Consider the following 18631-nt stretch of genomic DNA (forward strand, 5'->3'; position numbering starts at 1 on the left):
TCCTCACTGTTTCAAAGGCAGCTGGGTTTTGGGATTTTTCCTTTTGGCTGCTTGGCACAATTCATGGACTGGGATGAGTTTATACACATCTTATTCTATCACAGTACAGATCAAAAGCTCCCTCACATGTGGCTTCATCCAGCCCTTGACAAGCAGAGGAAATGTGTTCACGTCATACTTGAGAATCAGACTCATCAGGCCCAATAGGTATCAGTCTGTTCTGTGTGGCTGTAAGAAAATGCCTGAGGCTGGGTTCTTGATAAAGAAAAGAGGTTTATCAAGCTTCCAGAGCAAGGTCCATCACGTGGCGGGCATGAGTGCCAGAGAGGACTGTGCCAACCAGTCCAGTCCCAAGTGCCCTCGCGACCTAATTTCCACCTGCCAGGCCCCATCTCTTAAAGATCTCACTTTGCAACACTGCCACATTGGGGAGCAAGGAAGGGACAAATCATATGGGAACCATCGCAGGCACCTCCTATGATCAAGTCCAGGAATGACACCCCAGTCCTCGAGCAGCCTGTGAGGGTGCTGAGGTCATGCCCATGTTGGAGGGGAGGAGGGCCATCTGAGAAGAGAGGCGCCACACTCAAAGCCACAGGTGAGTGGCAGAGCCAGGATCTGAACTCAGGTCTGTCCCCACTGGACTCTCCATGACCACGGTCCCCTGTGGTGGTCTTGGCACAACGGACAGTGGGTGGATTCAACGAGCCTTTATTGAGCACCTACGATCTTCATTAGACCTTGTAGGCAGAGCCTGAGACCAGGGGTCACCCCAAGTCTTTGAGGGTGACCTCGTGTGCAGGGGAGGCATCTGGTCTCCTCCAGGTCCAGCCTCAGCCAGGTGCCTCATGAGGATGGGGCATTGCTGCCCTGAGGATGCGGCCGGCCTTTGGACCCTGTGTCTACCAGGCACGGTGACCTGCTCCCAGCAGTGCCCGTTGGCAGAGCTGACCGCTCCCATGCTTGGACAGGGTGAGCCAGCAGCCCCTGCCTGCCCCTGTGGCCCTGCTCCCCCGGGGGAAGCCCCGTGCACCCAACAGGTACAGGTTGTTGCAAACCTCCTGGTGAGAGGCCGAGCTGGGGGTGGTCGGCCTGGAGCTTGTGTAGCCCAGAGCCCAGCTCCTGGTCCCCGCCTGACCCCAGCCCACGGGCCCCTCCCACCCCCGCTTTGGAGAAGGTCAGCAGGGAGGTGGGACCGACGGCCAGCAGAGGAGAGCGTTAATGGCCCCGGCACTGTCTGACATTTGGGCTTCTCTCTGTGGGAAATGCACTAATTACTCCCGATCACTCAGAACCTGGCTTAACTACCACTTGGATTTTATGGAGTGCTTTGGGGCCGCCATTTCTGGGTGACCTCTCGAGACCACAGTGGCAGAAGCCAAACCCTCTGGTCTCTGGCTGGCGCTTGGTGAGGCTGCTCTGCCCACACGCTGTGCCTGACCGTCACACAAGGACAGCTGCTCCATCCTCCTGTCCTCCACAGGGAGGCACCACAGGTCCTTCCTACCTGGCAGATGAGAAAACAGAGGTTCTGAGAGGCTCCCTGTCCAGGAAGACCAACGCAAGAGCAGGGGCCACTGTGAAGCTGGACTCCAGTTTGAGACCAGCTCCCAGCTGCACATGGCCTGTGGGTGGCCTTTTCCTCACCTGTCGGGGGTGACACCAGGTGCTGAGGTCACCAAGGGGTGAGCAGAAAGCGCTGGTACCTGCTGGTGATGACGGGGACTCCAGGGTCATTAAAGGGCACACTGGTAGATCCCCACCCCGCAGGCTCTGCCCCTCCCCAGTTCCAAGGCTTTACCCCAAGCAGCCCCTGCCCTTCAGAAGCCATCACCTCCTCAGGGCTGGGGACCACTGAGACCGCTCCTTAGGGACAACATCAGGCCAACACAGGTAATGTTCTGGAAGCCACTTGGGGTGCCCCCAACCTGGCCTGTGTCTAAGACCCAGCCTTGCTTCCAAGGAATTCAGGGCTGAGGGCCAGGGACCCAGACAATTATCCCTGCGGTAAGTGTAAGAATTACAGATGAAACAGAGGCCCAGAGAGGTGAAGTCACATGCCTGAAGTCACACAGGAGATGGCTGATATGATACAGAAGCCAAACTTAAGCTCCACCCATCCAGAACCCTGCGCCTGGGTGAGGGACAGTCCACCTCCACCCTCTGCCCCTGGCAGGCAGGGAGTGTGGGGGCAGGGAATGTGGGGTGCCTGGAGGCTTTCACTCTGGAATGTGGTGCCCGGATGGGCAGCAGCCAAAGTACACCCCAGCCTGAAGCTTCTTAGCAGACCCCCACCCCCTCCTGGTATGGAATTGAAGCCCAGCTCGGGCCTTTGTGTGACCTCTGAAAAGCGGGCATCCTGGCCCTGGGGGAGCCGGCCTTCGGCTCCACCCCTCCCTTTCGTGGATTCGGGCTTTCAGGCCCTGCCAGGCCCTCAGGGTTTGCAGGCCGGGCCTCCCCTGTGGTCAGGCGGGCCTCCCCTGTGGTCAGCCGGGGCAGTGATAACAGGATTAGCCCGGGGGCAGATCTCTTAATTAAACTTGGAGAGTGAGGCCCGTCTCTCCTCAGTGGGGAGGACAGAGGCTCCTAATGGGCCCGCGGAGGGACCACGGCCCCCTGCAGTCCACTCTGCTCAGCCCAAAGGGGTTCACCGCCATCCTGCCCCGTTGCATGGGCCATCAGAGACTGAGCTCCTGGCTTGTGTGATTACCCAGGAGCCCAGGAGAAGGGACAGACTGGCCCCTTTTCCACCCTTACCTGCCAGTTCTTGTCCCCTCATCTGTCCCACATGGTGCCCAGAGACCTGGCATCTGTGGCTGTAGTGCTGACCCTTGCTGGGCCCGCCCCTTTTGCACGTGGCCTTTGCAGCCCCTCCCACTGAAAGCTGGACTCGTTTCCCAGCTTTGAGTCTGAGCTGCTCTCCTGACTTGACTCAGTCAAAAGGATGTTGGTGGCTAGTTTGAAGCCACAAAGTACCGGGGTGTTTTGTTTCCCAGCATGACCTGGGCATTTGCTGACTGATACAGCTTCCGGGGCCTTCCCTATGACGTCCAGCTCCCTCTGGATCGCCTGCCTCTCTTCCCACGGCCCCCTCCCTTTGCCTCTTCACCTTTATTCCCTTAGGAAGGCCTCAGTGGCCACCTGCTCCTGGGTCCTCCCAGCTATCCAGCCGGGCACGTGGTAGGTCCTCACTAAACACTTGCTGAATGCATGAGTCAGAGGAGGGATGGACACACACAGCCCTCTCTGCTCTCATGGAGGAGACGATGCTGAGCCGCAGCTCAGTCTGTTTCAAGGAGAGAATCGAAGGAAGGGGCAGCAGCATTAGGAGACGTCCAGGAAGTGACCCCTGAGCTGAGACGGCAGGATGACAGACATCAGTTAGGTGGGGGGGCAGGGAAGGGCATTTCAGGAAGAGGGAACAGCAGATGCTAAGCTCCTACAGGAGGCCTTTGGATCCCCGTGGGGGGTCACCCCCTTCTCTTTCACACCCCGCCCCTGAGAAGATGGCCGCTGTGCCTTCCCACTCTTCCTGGCCCACATGGGGAGCGGGGTTCTGAAGGTCCTGGTCACCGCCTCCCCCTCCGGAGCTTCTCTGGATTTGCAGGATCCACCCTGTTCCGTCTGAGCACAGAGCTTCCCAAGGAGGCCATTAGGAGCCCAGGGTGGAGCCGGTGGCCACGAGAGCCCCCATTTCTGGAGCTCTTGGCAAGTTCCTGGCGTGGTGACAGGATTTTGGAAACTCTTTGTCTCCGACCTCAGGACTCCTGCAGAAACCAGCCCCGGAGCGGCCATCCTCTCTCCCTGTCCAGCCTGGATGGCAGCTAGCTTTCGTGGCCAGAGCCACTCAGCCTGACCGAATGGCTGCCTAAGCGGGGAGATCGTCCTGATGGATTAGTGATGTCCGCCTCGGCACAGGAGTGGAACTGGGGGGACGCGGGCTCTCTGTTTCTGCCATTCTGCTTTAGGGAGCTCTCTGGTCGTTCTTGGTGTTTGCGCCGACTCTTGAAGGTCAACTCCAAACTGTCCAGCCAGGAAAGCAGGCAGAGCTTTCTCACCAGGAATGACATCAAGGGACAAAGTTCTGGGGAGGTCACAGAGCCCAGCCAGGAGGTGGGGCCTCAGATAGGTGCTTGGAGACAGGTCAGGGAGGACTCTAGTGCCAGCCTGAGGAGAGGGGACGGGGACCTCCCTTCCCCAGGCCCAATGCTGCAGCGTCCAGGGGCGAGGCTGGCTCCCGAGTGCTGCTGGGGTGGCCTCCTCCTGCTCCCTTAGGCCACGGGCCCCTGTCACCATAGCTCAATTTTGCGACCCAGCATTCTCAGGACAGGGGACACCACTTGTTTATGTCTTGTCCATGGCTGCCTAACTCCTTGGCCCCCAAACTAGACATTTTCACACGGAGCCCGTGGTTGAAAGAGCCTGGGGTGCCTGTGGTCCCCTGTCCTGGGCAGGTCACACATGGGGACTCCAATCCCAGCAGCCTGAAGAGGTGTCACAACCTGCTTTGTACAGATGGCCCAACTGAGGACGGCACAGGGGTGTGAGTGGCCCCAGGCCTCTAGGGACAGCCCTGGGATTTGAGCCTTGGCTTGTTGGGGCGTCCAGCCTGCTGGCCTCCTGTGTCTTGGTGACCAAGGACGCAGTTCCTGCACCGCCCACTCTCCTGGCCCGGGCCCTGCAGCTTCCTTGGGCGCAGGTGGCCTGCAGAGGAGGGAGCTCTTACCTGTCTCCTTGGTGGGGACACTGAGCCCGAGTGGGAAGTGGGCGTGTCTGGCTGTTGGTGGGGAGGACGGTGGCCCCCCCAGGGGGTGTGGGGACAGTGATGGCCTGGGCTGCCCGCCCTCTGCCCACCCAGCACCTCGCGCTCCCTCCCCACTTCTCCTGCCCACCGATGACAAGTGAGAATGTCGCGACCCGGGGAGAAATCACCTTCCGTCTCTTCACGGCACAGCCCCTCCCCATCTGGACAAGCTGGTGACTCTCAGCTACAAAAAAAAAGGGTGGAATTGTCATTCAGGGAAAAAGTAGAAGGCGACTCCCGGCCGCAGCCACCGCAGACAGGCTGTCTCCCGGGTGAAAATGAGAATCTCCGTCTTGTGAACTCGGGGTGGGGGTGGGGTGGGCTCGCACCCGCTGGAGGGTGGCGATCGTCAGGGGGGCCGCGCCCAGCCCAGCTGGCTCTGGGACTGGAGGCTCCCGCCAGAGTTTTTTTTTTTTTTTTTCATGGGGGGGGAGAGTGTTCCTAAGGTCCCCACTTGTGGGTGCCCACCTAGAGGATCCTGGGACAGAGGCAGGTACCCAGCACCCCCTGGCTCTGCAGTCGGCTGTGCCTGGGGAGCTCTTGGTGCCCAGTCTGTGGCTTTCTGGAAGTTTCTGTCCCCTCCCCCTTCACACAGGCATGTCCAGGGCCTTCCACAGGTTGGCAAAGCAGAGGTCTGTTTTAATCTACTTTCTCTTTCTGATTTAAGATTTCAAACGTTACAAGAAGCGGTTCACCAAGGACAGATCCAGCTATCTTCCCCACTCTCTAGGTAACCACTGCTGAGGGGGTTTGGTCTCCATTTTCTCAGAATTCTCCATGCAAAACCAAAATTTTAAAAATGCACGCATGTGCGCGGGCACACACACACACACACCCTCAGCTGTTTGATTCTCACCCAGCACCATCTTTATTATATGGCCTTAGGCAAGTTCATTAACTAACACTCTGTCTCTCTCTCTGTCTCTGTCTCTGTCTCTGTCTCTCTCTCTCTCTCTCGGTACTGGGGAGTGAACTCAGGGACACTCGACCACTGAGCCCTATCCCCAGACCTATTTTGTATTTTATTTACAGACAGGGTCTCACTAAGTTGCTTAGGGCCTCACTTAGTAACTGAGGCTGGCTTTGAGTTATTGATCCTCCTGCCTCAGCCTCCCGAGTCGCTGGGATTTCCTTGACTGTACGATGGGCTCAGTTAACCTATTGCAGCCTGCAGTAAAAATCACATAAATTAGCAAAGAGTGCAATGTATCCACAGAGAGTCCAGAACACATCAGCTATTAGTTTTTGAGTAACAGACTGTGAAGTGGGGTCTCTGTTCCATTTGGGGACCTCGAGTGGAGGAGGGTGAGGGTCGGCATGCACCCTTCCCACCCAGCATTTAATCAGACCAGGATCCTGGGCTTCACATCTTGTGAGTTTTTTGGGGAAACAACTCTCTTGCTAAAAACAAAACATACCCACACACCAGTTTTAAAGCCACGAGTGCAGGGGTCTGGGCAAAGCTGGTGTTCCCAGCAAGTCCCCGGCCAGAGCGGAATTGCTGCAGTTCATGGCAGAGCCGCTGAGTATGGCCACTAGGGGGCGCCCCTTCCTGCCACCCTCCAAGGGAACGAATTCCTTTAGTGGATCTTTTTGCACCAAAGAGAGGCACCAAATTACGGGTTTATACTGGGCAGAAAACTGGGCTGATTACAAAGGGAGAAAATGTAGACGCATATGGGACCAGAAACGAGGCAAATAATGGCTCCTGGACAGGAAAGAGCCTCATTGTCATCAGAGGGAGTTTGTGACATTGTTAAGACCAGAGGTCCCAAGGGAGAGCAGAGATGCCCCATGAGGAAAAGATGCCAGAACCGTCCTCAGGGGCCACAGGAAGGCGAATATGAGTCTCCGTGGGAGGCAGTGGCCATGGAAGAGGCGGGTTCTTAGCGCAGATGCAGCCACGGATTCTGGGGCTCCCCCGTGCTGGGCCCCAAGGCTACAGGGCCGTTGGCCACAGAGGGACAAGCAAGCCACGCAGGGCTCCAGCCTCCAGCGGGAAGGGCAGCCATCACAGGCCTCTGAGGATGGCTCCCAACCCTCAGCGCTTGCTTCCAGAACATTCCTGTGGTGCGATCTGGGCACAGTCACTGAATCTCCACCGGGAAAGACTGGTATTGAGGATTTGATGAAGGGATGAACGTGCGCGTCCAGAGACCCCAGAGAGCAGAGCGCAGCACCTTGGGGGCTGGAGACAGCTGGAGCCATCGCTGCCTCCGCCTGGAAGAGGCCTGGATGGGGGACAGACGTCCTGGCACCCAGAGCTCACGCCTTCTCAGTGGGGTGGACACCACCCCTGCAGGGGGCAAAAACTGCCTCCTGGAGATGAGGCCAGCCTTGCTCCTTTTATGTATGAAGCGCAAAAGCAAACAGAACATAGTAGGTGTTCAGGGTCTCTGTGGCATTAGGTTCACAGGGGAAAGGGATTAGGAAGAAACAATACGAAAAATCTCCTTGAGGGACAGAGTCAAGAAGAAGTCTGAGAAACTTCACTGCAGTGCAAAAGGGTGGTCTGGAGCCCTGGCCACCGCGAGGGAACCAGGGTGCAGGGCGCACTACCGCCTGTCACCAGCAGGGGCCGCACCAGCTTCTTCCGCCCGCCAGCGCCTCCTGCTGGTCACACAGGCTGAAGTTGGAAGGGCAGCGAGCAGGTGCACAGGCAGGAAAGCAGAGCCCCAGGGGCCTCCCTCCACCCAAATGAGGTTTGAAAGTGATGTCAATTGTGATATTTGGGAGCTTATGGTTGAACCAGAAGGCGGACATGCAGAGTGGCAGTTGATAGTTGGGGGACGTAAAAAGATTGTGTGATGAGGGGAAGAGTAGTAGATGGCCCAGGGAGGGGTTCCCCCCGGGGCTGGGCTAGGCCCAGAGAGATGGCTAGCGCACTTCGCGCCACTGAGCCCACTTGCCTCTGTGCCTCCGTTCATGCCATTCCACGCCAGATTGCTTATCCTTCCCCTCTCCACTTGATTAAGCTAGACGTCCACCTCCTCCAAAACATGCCTTTTCTTCCCTGAATGAGATCTACACCGACTTTTTTCTTGACATTTCTTAGCGCTAGAGATGCTGTCAAGTGGGAGGGTGACTTTACTAGCTTCTGTGGCCTGGGCCACTGCATGGAGGGGACCACGTTGTGCTTTACCCAAAACACACATGGGTTTGCCACAGAGCAGCCCTGGGCCACCCGCTTCACCCCGGCAGCTCCTGGCTGCAGGCCTCCCTCTCAGGACACCTCCCTGAGGAGGTCATTTCCACCAGTCTTTCCTCTTTGCCAGCTCGGGACGTCTCTCTCCCAGACCCCTGCAAACCCTCCTTTACTCCATTTTTGCCTCTGGAATATTCTGGGCTTGGAGCACGTCAGTTACACAGGAAGGAAGAACCGAGGGGATAGGAGTGTGTGGAGCGATAAGCAGGGGCCAGTCTCTGCAAACATGCTGTGCAGATCCCCTCCAGGGCCTCTGGGCAAAGCCCACACAGTTCTCCACCCCATATCCTCCTGGGCCACCCCAAGCAGCAGGCTGGTGTCCTTCCTGTCTATGCACAAGGACCGACCAGCCTTCTCCTCTTGGTGATGCAAGATTGGTGGACCCAGGCATTTAACCCGGGGCACTCGACCCCTGAGCCGCATCCCCAGCCCTGTTTTGGATTTTCTTTGGAGACAGGGTCTCACTGAGTTGCTTAGGGCCTCACTTTGCAGAGGCTGGCTTTGAACTCCCGATCCTTCTGCCTCAGCCCCCCAGCCTCTGGGATCACAGGTGTGTGCCAACACTCCCAGCTCACGCTTGCTCCTCGGAAGCCTTCCTGGACCAGATTCTTCTCCAGCCCCACCTCTGAGCATCCAGGAGGTCAAGGACACCTCCATCCCCTGGAGGTGGGGAGTCTCTGGGTGCAGAGGGCAGCTGTCAGGCACTGCAGAGGCAGCCTGCTCTGCACAAGGGCGGGACCTGCCTCTGTGGCAGGTCTGGTGGCCCCAGGGGACGCCCGTGGGTGATGGGTGATGCCTGGGTGCACCTGCTGGGGGATCCATCCCAGCCTCAGCCAGAGCCGGGGAAGCCGGAGCCTTTTCTCTGCAGAGGTGCGACCTCAAAACCAAAAGAAGAATCTGAAGAAGAGGAGCCAGGATCAGCGCCTCCCCCGCCATCGACAGGAGACGTGTCTGCGGTGGTCGCTGTGGTACAACCTGTTCCTGTAAGAGAGGGTCCTTGGGGAGAGGGGCCAGGGGTTTATCAGCTGCCTACACGTGTAAGCAAGTCAGCTGAAAGGCAGGGCCCGCTCCTGGGCAGGGCGGGGTGGTGGGCGGGGCCTCGTCTCCCAGGGTCACCTCCAGAAGCACAGGGCCAGGGACCTCAGACCCATCAGCAGGAAAGGCCTCCTGGGGGGTGGTCTGGGTACAGAGCTTAGAAGGCATTTTTTCTTTTTTTTTTTTTTTTTGCATTTAGAAATAGAAATTGGATCTACACTCAATAGCTTAGAAATGAACAGGGAAGAGTTCAAGCCATGCAGGAATGGGTGACTCTAGAGAGGGGACCCACATTTCTCACCCAGGGGCCACTTCCCACTTGGGGCTTGGAGATCATTTTGCTTCTGCAGGATCCAGGCAGGTCTGGCTTCCTCTGGGCTGAAGACCCCATTGTCCTCCTTGGGGTGGGAAGGGCCTGCGGCTGTGTCAGTGTTCCATGTGCAAACATGTCTCGGCTCTGGGCAGCCTTCTTCAGGAACCTAAAGTATGGAGGGGCCAAACATTCGCTCTCCCCAAGAGTGGAGTGATGTCCCTGGCCTTGCAGATAGTCACCAGTCTGCCTGCACAGGGACAGTGACCACCAGCCAGGTGGGTCCTGCAGGAGGGGGCTGACTAGTGTACCTTGCTTGGGACACTGGTTGGGGACAATATGCAGGGGCGGGGGGACACCAGCCGTACATGGGGGTGCAGGAGAGAGGCCTTCTGCAGGCTCCTGGTCCGAGAGTACGTGGCCAAAGGCGGTGGCCCGGTGGTCAGACGGACAGAGGGGACTTTGCAACAGCTCTGCCCAACTCCTGGGTCCTGTAAGTTCACTCAGAAGTTTATGAGACCAAAAAAAAAAGAAAAAAGAGAGGTGGGGGCGGGGAGAGGGGAAGGGTCGGAGAGAGGAGGAGAGGAGAGAGGTGAGAACGTGGGAGCCCATCTGGGCCGTGCATCACATTGAAATTGCCCCGCATTAAAAATTCACCAGCCAGTGAATTTCCAAGGGATTTGTAGTAATTAGATGACAAAATGCTGGAAATCTCCAGCTTGCCAAAGATGTTACTCAGGGGTCAGAGACTCGACACTTTCGGCTGGGTAATTTGTAAGTGTCAATCACTCGGGCCATCAGAGAGAAGGCAGGATCTCAGCCTGCCTTCCACAAAGCCAGGCCCTGCCGCCAGCGCAGCCCAGGCCCCACGGCCACCAGCCCTCCCTGCATGGTGTGGGCGGTGGCCAGGGACCTGCAGCAGTGCAGCCCACCCCAACTTCTGCCCAACTTTCTTCCCTTTAATCTTGTTTTGCAGGCAACGCTTCCTGCCACTCTCCAGCTGTCCCTTCTTCCTGGAGGATGGCTCTGTCATGCCAGGGGCCCTAGGGGGCTCTGTGCGCGGGTGCCCCTGTGGTGGACGCTTGGTCCTCCACCCTGCTGACCGAGGGATGCTGGGCCCGTCGGGCCTCGGTGTTCTCCTCTGTGAAGTGGGGGCAAGATGACGCCCCTCACAGAGCTCTGGTGGCCCAGGGCGGGGAGCGTGGGCTCTGTCACTCTGAGTCTGGGTCAGCCAGGACCAAGGTAACACACCACCCTCATGGAACCTTCTAGCTGGGGGAGGGATGAAGGGACCATAGACAAATCAACACAGAGGACTGGGGGGGGGTGTGCTGGGGAGGAGATGGGGCGTCAGGGAGCCGGACTGAGGAGGAAGACGCGGGTTCTGCAGAGTCTCGGAGCCTTTGATCTTCTGGGGATCCCGGGAGCTGGGCTTGGTCAGGCCAAGGGTCCCGAGAGGGAAGGGGAAGCACCCAGAGGGGCCACCCACAGGCTGGGTGGGGCAGGACCTCTCTCCTGGATCCTGGTGCTGATTGGCTGCAGTGGGCTGGAGAGCCCAAGGGAAGCTGGTGTCACAACTGCCACAGCTCATCAGAGAACCTTCTGGAAAGAGCACTGGCTTTGTGATCAGACAGATTTAGAGCCTGAAATCTGCCATTTTGGGGCTGTCTGACCCTGGGCAAGTCACCACCCCTCTCTGAGCCTCAGTTTTGATCCTGGAGAATGGGCACAGAGCCACCCACATGTCACGGATGGGCATTGTCCCAGGGAATTTGGGCAAGGGAGGCTCCAGGTCTCCCGCAGCCCCAAGGGGAAAGGTGACCAGACTCGGGCAGGGGCCTGGGAGTACCCCAGAGGACAAGGAACTTCAAGGCTGAACCACACCCCTCATTTCAGGGAACCGACCCGGGGACAGACCTCTGTGGGAACAGGGCGTCTGTGCAGTTTGCTGCCCCGTTTCCCAGACAGGAGTCCCCAGGGGCTGCTGGGGCTGTGTGCCCCTGTGTTTGGTGACACTCCTCCCGGCTCCCGGGACACAGCCAGGGCCAGCGTGGCAAACCCACCCTCTCTCTGGTGGGGGCAGGGCAGGGAGGGTCCGGGTCCCCTCTGCTCCTGAGGCCTGCTCTCATCCTGGGCCCTCGATGCGGGTTGAAGGGGCCGTGAAACCACTCGAGGGGAAAATGAGAAACTGCCCGTTGTCACACAGGCAGCCCCAGCTCCGCGGGCAACCTTCACCGTGCATGGACACAGAACGCGACCAGTAGATGCGGAGGGGAACAGGACCAGACCAGCGGGCAGGGGGCAGTGCCCAGGGTCCAGGCTAAGCTTCCCCAGGGCACGAGGCCACAGTCCCCTGGAGGACACGTCTACAGGAGCAGGAGCGGCAGGTGGCTCGAGGGTGCCCAGGGCCTCAGAGCTGCCACCTTGGCCATCCTGCCTGGTGCCTCCAGCTGACCCAGCGCCAGCCTAAGCACCGATGGGAGAACAGAGAACAGTGCCAACAGCCCCGCTGCACAGGCTGCGTGTATTAAGCACTTGCTGTGTGCACGCACCGAGTGGACAGCTCCCTGGCAAGCTTCCTCTTGGCTTGTCCTTACAGAGCACAATGATGGCACGACTGTCCCCACGCCAGCGAGGCTGTCCTGGTCTTGCTCTAGCATCCAGAGCCTCTCTCAGCCTCATCACGTAGACCTTACTGGATGTCTACCTCCTTACTGGATGTCTGCCTCCTGCACTGGGGTGTGACAGGGACCTGCTCTGTCCCCACTGCCTGGTGGCCCTCAGTAGTCACTGACTAATCAATGGATCCCCACTCTTCAGAAGCTGGACATGGTCACCAGCTCCCAGGGGCGGGTGGGGCAGGCCGCAGCCAGGTCCTTGGGCTTCCCTGCTGAGCTTGGCCTGTCCCTCCATGTTTACATTTGGTCAGGAAAGAGGACACTGGCCCACGTCCTTCCCCACAGGTGGAGCTGGCCCCTCTGGCCAGCTCATCCTTCCGGAGCTGGAGCCTGGCTGCAGCCTGTGCGAGCTCAGACGAGATGCTTCCCAGTGTGTCGGGAGCCTGCTGTCCCTCTTGTACTGGGGTGGACCTCAGGCCCCTCTACCTCTGAGCCACACCCTGGCCCTTTATGGCATTTGAGAAAGGGTCTTGCTGAGGCTGGCCTCAAACTTGCAATCCTCCTGCCTCAGCCTCCCGGGTGGCTGGAATCACAGATCTGTGCCATGGCATCCAACTGAATCCTATTACTTGATGGGCTCTAGAACCGAGGGACAGATCAGGGCTCCCTTGGGAGCATGCACAGGTGTGTGATGCCACACCAGTGTCACCATGCGGTGGTCCAGGGCAGGGGCTTGGGAGTGACTTCTCCAGCTCTAATCCCCATTCTGCCTGGGGGAGCTGTGTGGTCTTAGATGTGGCACAGCACCTCTCTTTGCCAACTCTCTGTCTGGGACATCACCAGCTGCCTCCCACGGTGGTGGTGACAGTAGATGGGTCCATCTCTGTGAAGGGAGCACAGGCCCAGAGTGTCCTCAAGGGGTGAGGGAGATGCCACTCCATGGTGCAGGAGGGAGAGGCCGGGCCACCTGAGCTGACCTCAGCATGACCTGGGCCACAAACACCGGCCTCACCTGAGTCCAAACACCACTGTGGCATTTCTCAGAGTCCACTTGTGGGGTCACACCTGGCCCACTGTGTGACCACCCTCCCACACATAGAAACCCAGCTCAGAGAGGCACAGCATCTGGCCAGGGCCACACAGCCACCTGGTCATTCCAGTGACTCCCGAGATGGCTGTCCCCCAACTCATTATACATAAGGGAAAACCGAGGTACAGTAGCTCTTCAGAGGTCACAGAGCTGGTAAGCAGCAGTGCTGGGGTCCAGCTGTCTGACAGCAGCCCTCGGGTCCCCTGTGGTCCTGGCTGTGGGGAGGATTAGGGTGCCCAGGGTCCTGGCTCTCCGGGGGCAGGGTGCCCAGGCAGCCCACCTCTCCTGGGTGGCGGGTCGGGCGAGCAGCTGTGGTCAAGAGGAGCTTGGAGAGGTGACCCTGGCCCTTGGCTGGGGTGGGGAGGACCCTGCAGGGCTCCCTCATGGCACACGCCAGCCAGACCCCAGGGTGGGCACCAAGCATCCCCCAGGGCCACACACCCGCCTCTGCCCAGATGGCGCTGCCCTTCCCCCCAGGAACCCCGTGCCCTCCATCCCCCTCGCAGGCAGGACCGAGTTGAAGGCTTCCCTTGGCTCCGCCTGCCTGTGGGGACCCTGCTCCCCAAGCTACCTGGTGGTCCCCAGGCAAGTACGGGTGTGGGCATGGGCCTCCTTGTGGCGGGCAGCTCCCGGGGGTCTTCCCATTCCGGTCACGTCGTGCCCACACCTGGCGGCTGCCCGGCGCTGCCGCTCCCCTTCCCCAGACCCAGTTTGGGGTGAAAGCTTTGCTTATTAGTCAGTCTGGGTCCTCCGGCTGGGCATGGCCGCCTGATTGATATTCAGGAGTGGATTCAGCCAAGCCCCAGTCGGCTGCACGTGAGCGTCCCTGCCTCCGGATGCTGGCCGAGGACAAGGGACAAGCAGCCTCACTCAGGGCCTGAGGCCTCAGGGGGTCTCAATGGTGGCCTGGGAGCAGCCCTGGCTGATGGCGCTCCTCCCCTGCAGGTGCCAGCAGGGTTCTGCCGCGGGGTGGGGACAGAGAAGAGGTGCTGGGGCTCTAGGCTGTGACCCCTGCAGGGACTGCTTCTCCCCTGCAGCCAGAACATTGCTTCCTGGAGCTTCCTCATCACCTGCTCTGGAGGAGGCCCGGCCCCTCCTCCACGGCACACAGCCATGTCCCTCCACAGCACACAGTGTCACCACTGATCTGGGGATTGGTCCACGGGGCCTGGACTTCAGCAAATCCATGGGACAGGGGTTCAGATGCTCCCCACGGAGCTCAGTGCACAGCCCCGGGTCCTTGTCAAGGCCCCAGGAGGGCCAGTGTCATTCCCTCAGGTGCAAAGACTCGTGGGAACCCAGGGGCCAGATCCCAGGCAGGCAGAGTTCCCAGCCTGTGCTTCCAGGTTGAAGGGCAGAGCCTTATCTCTCACCCGGGGACTTGTGCTCCTCAGGGGTGATCTTGTCTGGGGGGCTGCTGGCTTTGGCTCTAGAAGCGAGATTCTCAGATGAGACACGACCCAAACATCTGGGGTCAACTGTGAAATGTCGGCTCTGGCTGGGCCTGGTCTCCTGACCTCTCTGCATTGGAACTCGGCTGGGGCCAGCAGAGGCAGGAGACAACGGGCATGCGCAGGCCCCAGAAGGCCCGCCTGAGCCAGGGGAGTGACTGGGAATTAGGGCTGCTTTTCAGACACTGGAGGCTAGCGGCTTCTGGGGGCTGGAATGAGGAGCTGGTATTCCCAGTCCCCCCAGGAACGAGGCAGCCACCGCTTGGGGTGGGGGCCAGGCAGGGCAGTGGGCCTCCCTGATTTAGCACTCAAAGTGAGGGCAGCCAGCCTGGGGGACTGGAGAGGAACCAGGACGCTGAGAAATGAGGTTAAATCCAAAAATCAGATTTCTCAATTCAAAGGTTTTCCAGGGAAAATGGGGTTTGAAATGACGGAGTCGAGAGGATTGGGATGAACCAGATCCAGCTGTCGTGGAACCCTGGGGCACCTCTTAAGCTGGGGACAGGCACCGTATCCAGTCTACAGCGAATCTGGGCAGGCTGGGGTGGGGAGGCGAGTGGGCAGGAGCACATGGGCTGCCCGGGGTCACCAACTGGCCTGGCAGGGAGGGCTCAGCCTGGGTTGCTGGCCTGGCCACTGCCTGCGAGAGGGACTCTGTGACCTGCAGGTAGTTCCAGGTCCACTCAGCAGCAGTAACCAACCAGGGTGGCCAGAGAGCACAGGCCCTTCCGCCTTCATGTCATGGTTACTTACGCCCTAGAGGTCTGAGGAACACCATCTGGGTCACCTCGCAGTACACATGCTCCTGCAGAGGACAGGTCACAGGGGAGGCTGGGCTCACTCTCACCCAGAATCTTCCTGGTTTGGGGACAAAAAGCCTCTGAATGCCTTGTTTCTCAAGGGGACAGGTGAGGGGCTACCAAGGGGCCAGCAAAGGCAGGCCTTGCCCTCCAGGAGCCGACAGCTGGTGACAGTCCAGAGGCCACAGTGCAGGGAGGAGGTGCCTAGTGGTGCCAGACCCGGCAGAGGCCAGAAGGCAGGCACCTGGGTCTTGGGGGCTACAGTGGAGACCACTCAGAGTGGTGTTGAGACCTGAAGGGCCAATAGGCGGTAACTAGAGGAGAGGGGCAGGGAAGCACTCTCTAGATGACGGTACAGCCAGGTCAGCTATGGAGTAGCCCCGAGATGGGGACGGGCCCACCCAAGGTGCAAAGCTGCCTCATTAGCCCAAGGATGAAGTATGAGTGGCCAAGCTGGGGATTCCACCCACCTCCATAGTCCTGACTGAACACAGTCTGGAACCACAGGGTGCAATTTTTAAGCAACACTATTGTGGCAACACATAACACAGAAGATGAACTGGAAGTCTCAGGTAGATATTTAAGGGACTATGAATTTCCTTCTAGGCATAGCTTTGGCTACTCTCCAAAGTGTCGGTGCCGGCCTTAGCCTCCCGAACAGCTGCTCAAAATTTTTGAGGAAAATGTTTCTATGATGACTGTTTTAAAGTAAGTATATTCAATGCTCACAGCAAACAGTTTGATGACCTAAGGCAGAACATACACATCTGCTTCATAAAAGTGTACCCAAAACCAGGACACAAAGACCAGGGGTGGGGACAGGAATGGGACGCTTGGTTCCATGCAGAATTTTATCTTGAGTCTATCAAAACAAATCCAGTTGGCACATGTGGCCTGGTGTCTGTACCTGGGCAAGGTCACCACCTCTCTGAGCCTGTTTCCTCCTCTGTCACATGGGGATATCAGCCCAGGGCTTCCAGCTGTTGTGAGGGCCACCTGGTTTCTGGTGCCTGGTTCAAGCACGTCTCCTAACGGTGATGGCCACTGCTGGGAAAAATTCCTGTGTTTCCTCTGGTGCAGACGCTGGAACCAGTCCCCTGCTCCAGAAGCAGACACCTAACTTTCTGTCTCTCACTATGTAACTAGAAGTGACAGTGCAAGTGAGCGCCACGCCCCCTCAGTCCTGCAGGTCAAGGCCTCCCTAGTTTGCACACTCATCACTGAGGCTCAAACATTTGGCAAGGATTCTGCAGCTCAGACTGCCCAGGGCTGTGCTCTGCCAGGCGGGGTCCCTGCTGAGGGCTGCCCATGGTGGGTGGGAGGAGCGCCCATGGACGTCAGGGTGCGGGGCAGGAGGCAGAGTCCCTGGTAGCTGGGCACTGCTGCTCTCCTGCCTGTGGACCTTAGGGGGCTCCCGCTGCCCCAGGGTAAAGCTGACCCTCAGTGTGGCCACTACTGACCTACTGGGACCTGGTGTAGAAGTCACCTGAGAAGCCCTCCCTGACCTTCCTCTGGGATCTACAGCCACTGACGCGTCCCTCTCCTCTCGGCACCCTCATCACCTGGTCCTTGACCAGCCCCTGGGTGGGCTGTGCACCGTGAGGGCAGGGGCCACTCTGCTGTGCCCATCACCAGTTCTCCAGCCACTGGCTCAGGGCTGGTGGACAGGAGGCCCCTGCAGGATGCCCAGCTAGCCCAGGGTGACTATAGTGGCTCAAATGATGACCCCTCCAGAGATATGGACCTTTACCAAAATCGTCTTATTAGGAGAATAAAAGGGTCTCCTTTGATGAGATTAAGTCAAGGCCCTGGGTCACAGTGCCTCCTGGGGTGAGGCACGTCCTTAGGAGGGGAAGGTGAGGGAGGTGGAGGGACGCCCTGGGGGCCACAGAAGACAGAGCCAGGGGTGGGAGCAGTGTGCGCACAGGCCGAGGGACACCTGGGGCGGAGGAGGCAGCTCACCTCCAACTGTCACCTGGGGGAGGACCCCTACCCTGTGAACGCCCCCTGACATTGGGGTCTGCACAGGCAGGAAGAGGCAGGGCGGGTCCTCCCTGGAGCCCGCTGATGACCTGACTCCACACTTCTGGCCTCCTGACCCGGAGAGAATTTCTGTTGTCTGAAGTCACTGGGGTGGTGTCATTTGTTCCTGTGGTCACAGAAGACGGACATACACACCTAGTGCAGGCCCTTCTGATCATCCAAGGACAGCAAAGGCTGTGCAGGGGACACCCCGAGGTGCACTGGCCGCTGTGATGGAGCCGGCAGCGCAGGTGAACTTGGGCCTTGCTTCCCAGCCCTCGGGGGACCCCTGGCTCCCTGTGTTCGCAGGATCCACACACACCCTGGGACTCGCCGTGGACCAGCTCTGGCTCTGGGGGGTCAGAGGGTTGGGAATCGCTGACCGCATTGGACTTCTAGAACCTGTTTCTGTGGTTAAATCCTGAAGTCGGCTCAAGAGGTGGAAATCAAGGTCAGGTTGACCTTGAAGACTCCTAGAAGAGCCCAGGCAGTGGCGGGGCCGGCCCAATGCTGCTCTCCTGCTCGCTCTGCAGCCCCAGGAGCTCCCGAGAGCGGACCCACGTCCTCTGGGTGTCGTCTCCACTTCCCACCATCTACTGCAGCTCTGCTCAGCCATGTGAATGTCCTGGCCATAGGGTAGTGGGCAGGAGCCATGTGAAGATTTCCCTGCTGTGTCCCGAAAGGTACGGCTCATGTCCCTCCCCCTGGTGCTGGCTGGCAGGCAGCCTCTGGGTCGTGTAGGGAGACCAACTTTTGTGTCCCGTAACACATCCCCCTCAGACCAGGCACACTCCCCTCCCGAGTGTCCCCTGGGGGAGAACCCCCTACCCTGTGCACACCCCCTGGGTCTGCACAGCAGCTGACCGCACCCTGACCTATGTGCCGTCTCCCTGGTGGCCACCACCCAGGGTCCCCGGCTCAGAGCAACCCGCTGTTGTCAGAGACCCGCCTTCTGGTTGCATTTCCTGGGACCTTGGTCAGGGGGACCGCTCATTTCCCAGAGCCTCAGTTTCCTCACCTGTGCAAAGGGAGTCAGCCCCATCTCACGACCTTGCCAAGACTTAACTGAGGGAGGGAGGGTCTGCCGTGGGGCTGCTTTATGTGGTGGGTGCGGGGCGCCACGTGGGACCCTGAGGCCCGACAGTTCCCAGGATGCAGGAGCAGCTGCTGCCTGAAAATCTGCGCAGGAGGAGGAAGATCTGCTGCTGGCGCGAGCCCAGGGCTGGGGCGCAGCGGCCCTGGCGGATCATTTTCATGAAAGCTGCAATTAGGGGAAGTGGGGTTCATTAAGGGAGC

At 59.1% G+C, this 18631-nt stretch overlaps 1 protein-coding gene across 4 annotated transcripts in view; it reads right to left on the reverse strand.

Moving 5' to 3' along the window:
• Positions 1-695: 695 nt before the first annotated feature.
• LOC101963847 (putative RNA-binding protein 19) overlaps positions 696-18631 on the reverse strand; it is a 114626-nt gene continuing 96690 nt past the window's right edge. Inside the window, exons 25-27 of one of the 4 annotated variants that reach the window (XR_013434699.1) lie at positions 18354-18596; positions 9666-17462; positions 696-9523 (exon numbers count right to left, since the gene is read on the reverse strand). The gene's annotated coding sequence lies outside the window, so the exon portion shown is untranslated. Of the gene's footprint in view, positions 9524-9665; positions 18597-18631 lie in introns of all 4 variants that reach the window. The other 3 variants (XR_013434700.1, XR_013434698.1, XM_078039081.1) reach the window with 3 other exon arrangements.

This window comes from Ictidomys tridecemlineatus, chromosome 2 (assembly GCF_052094955.1).
Source record: "Ictidomys tridecemlineatus isolate mIctTri1 chromosome 2, mIctTri1.hap1, whole genome shotgun sequence".
Classification (NCBI taxonomy): Eukaryota; Metazoa; Chordata; class Mammalia; order Rodentia; family Sciuridae; genus Ictidomys; species Ictidomys tridecemlineatus.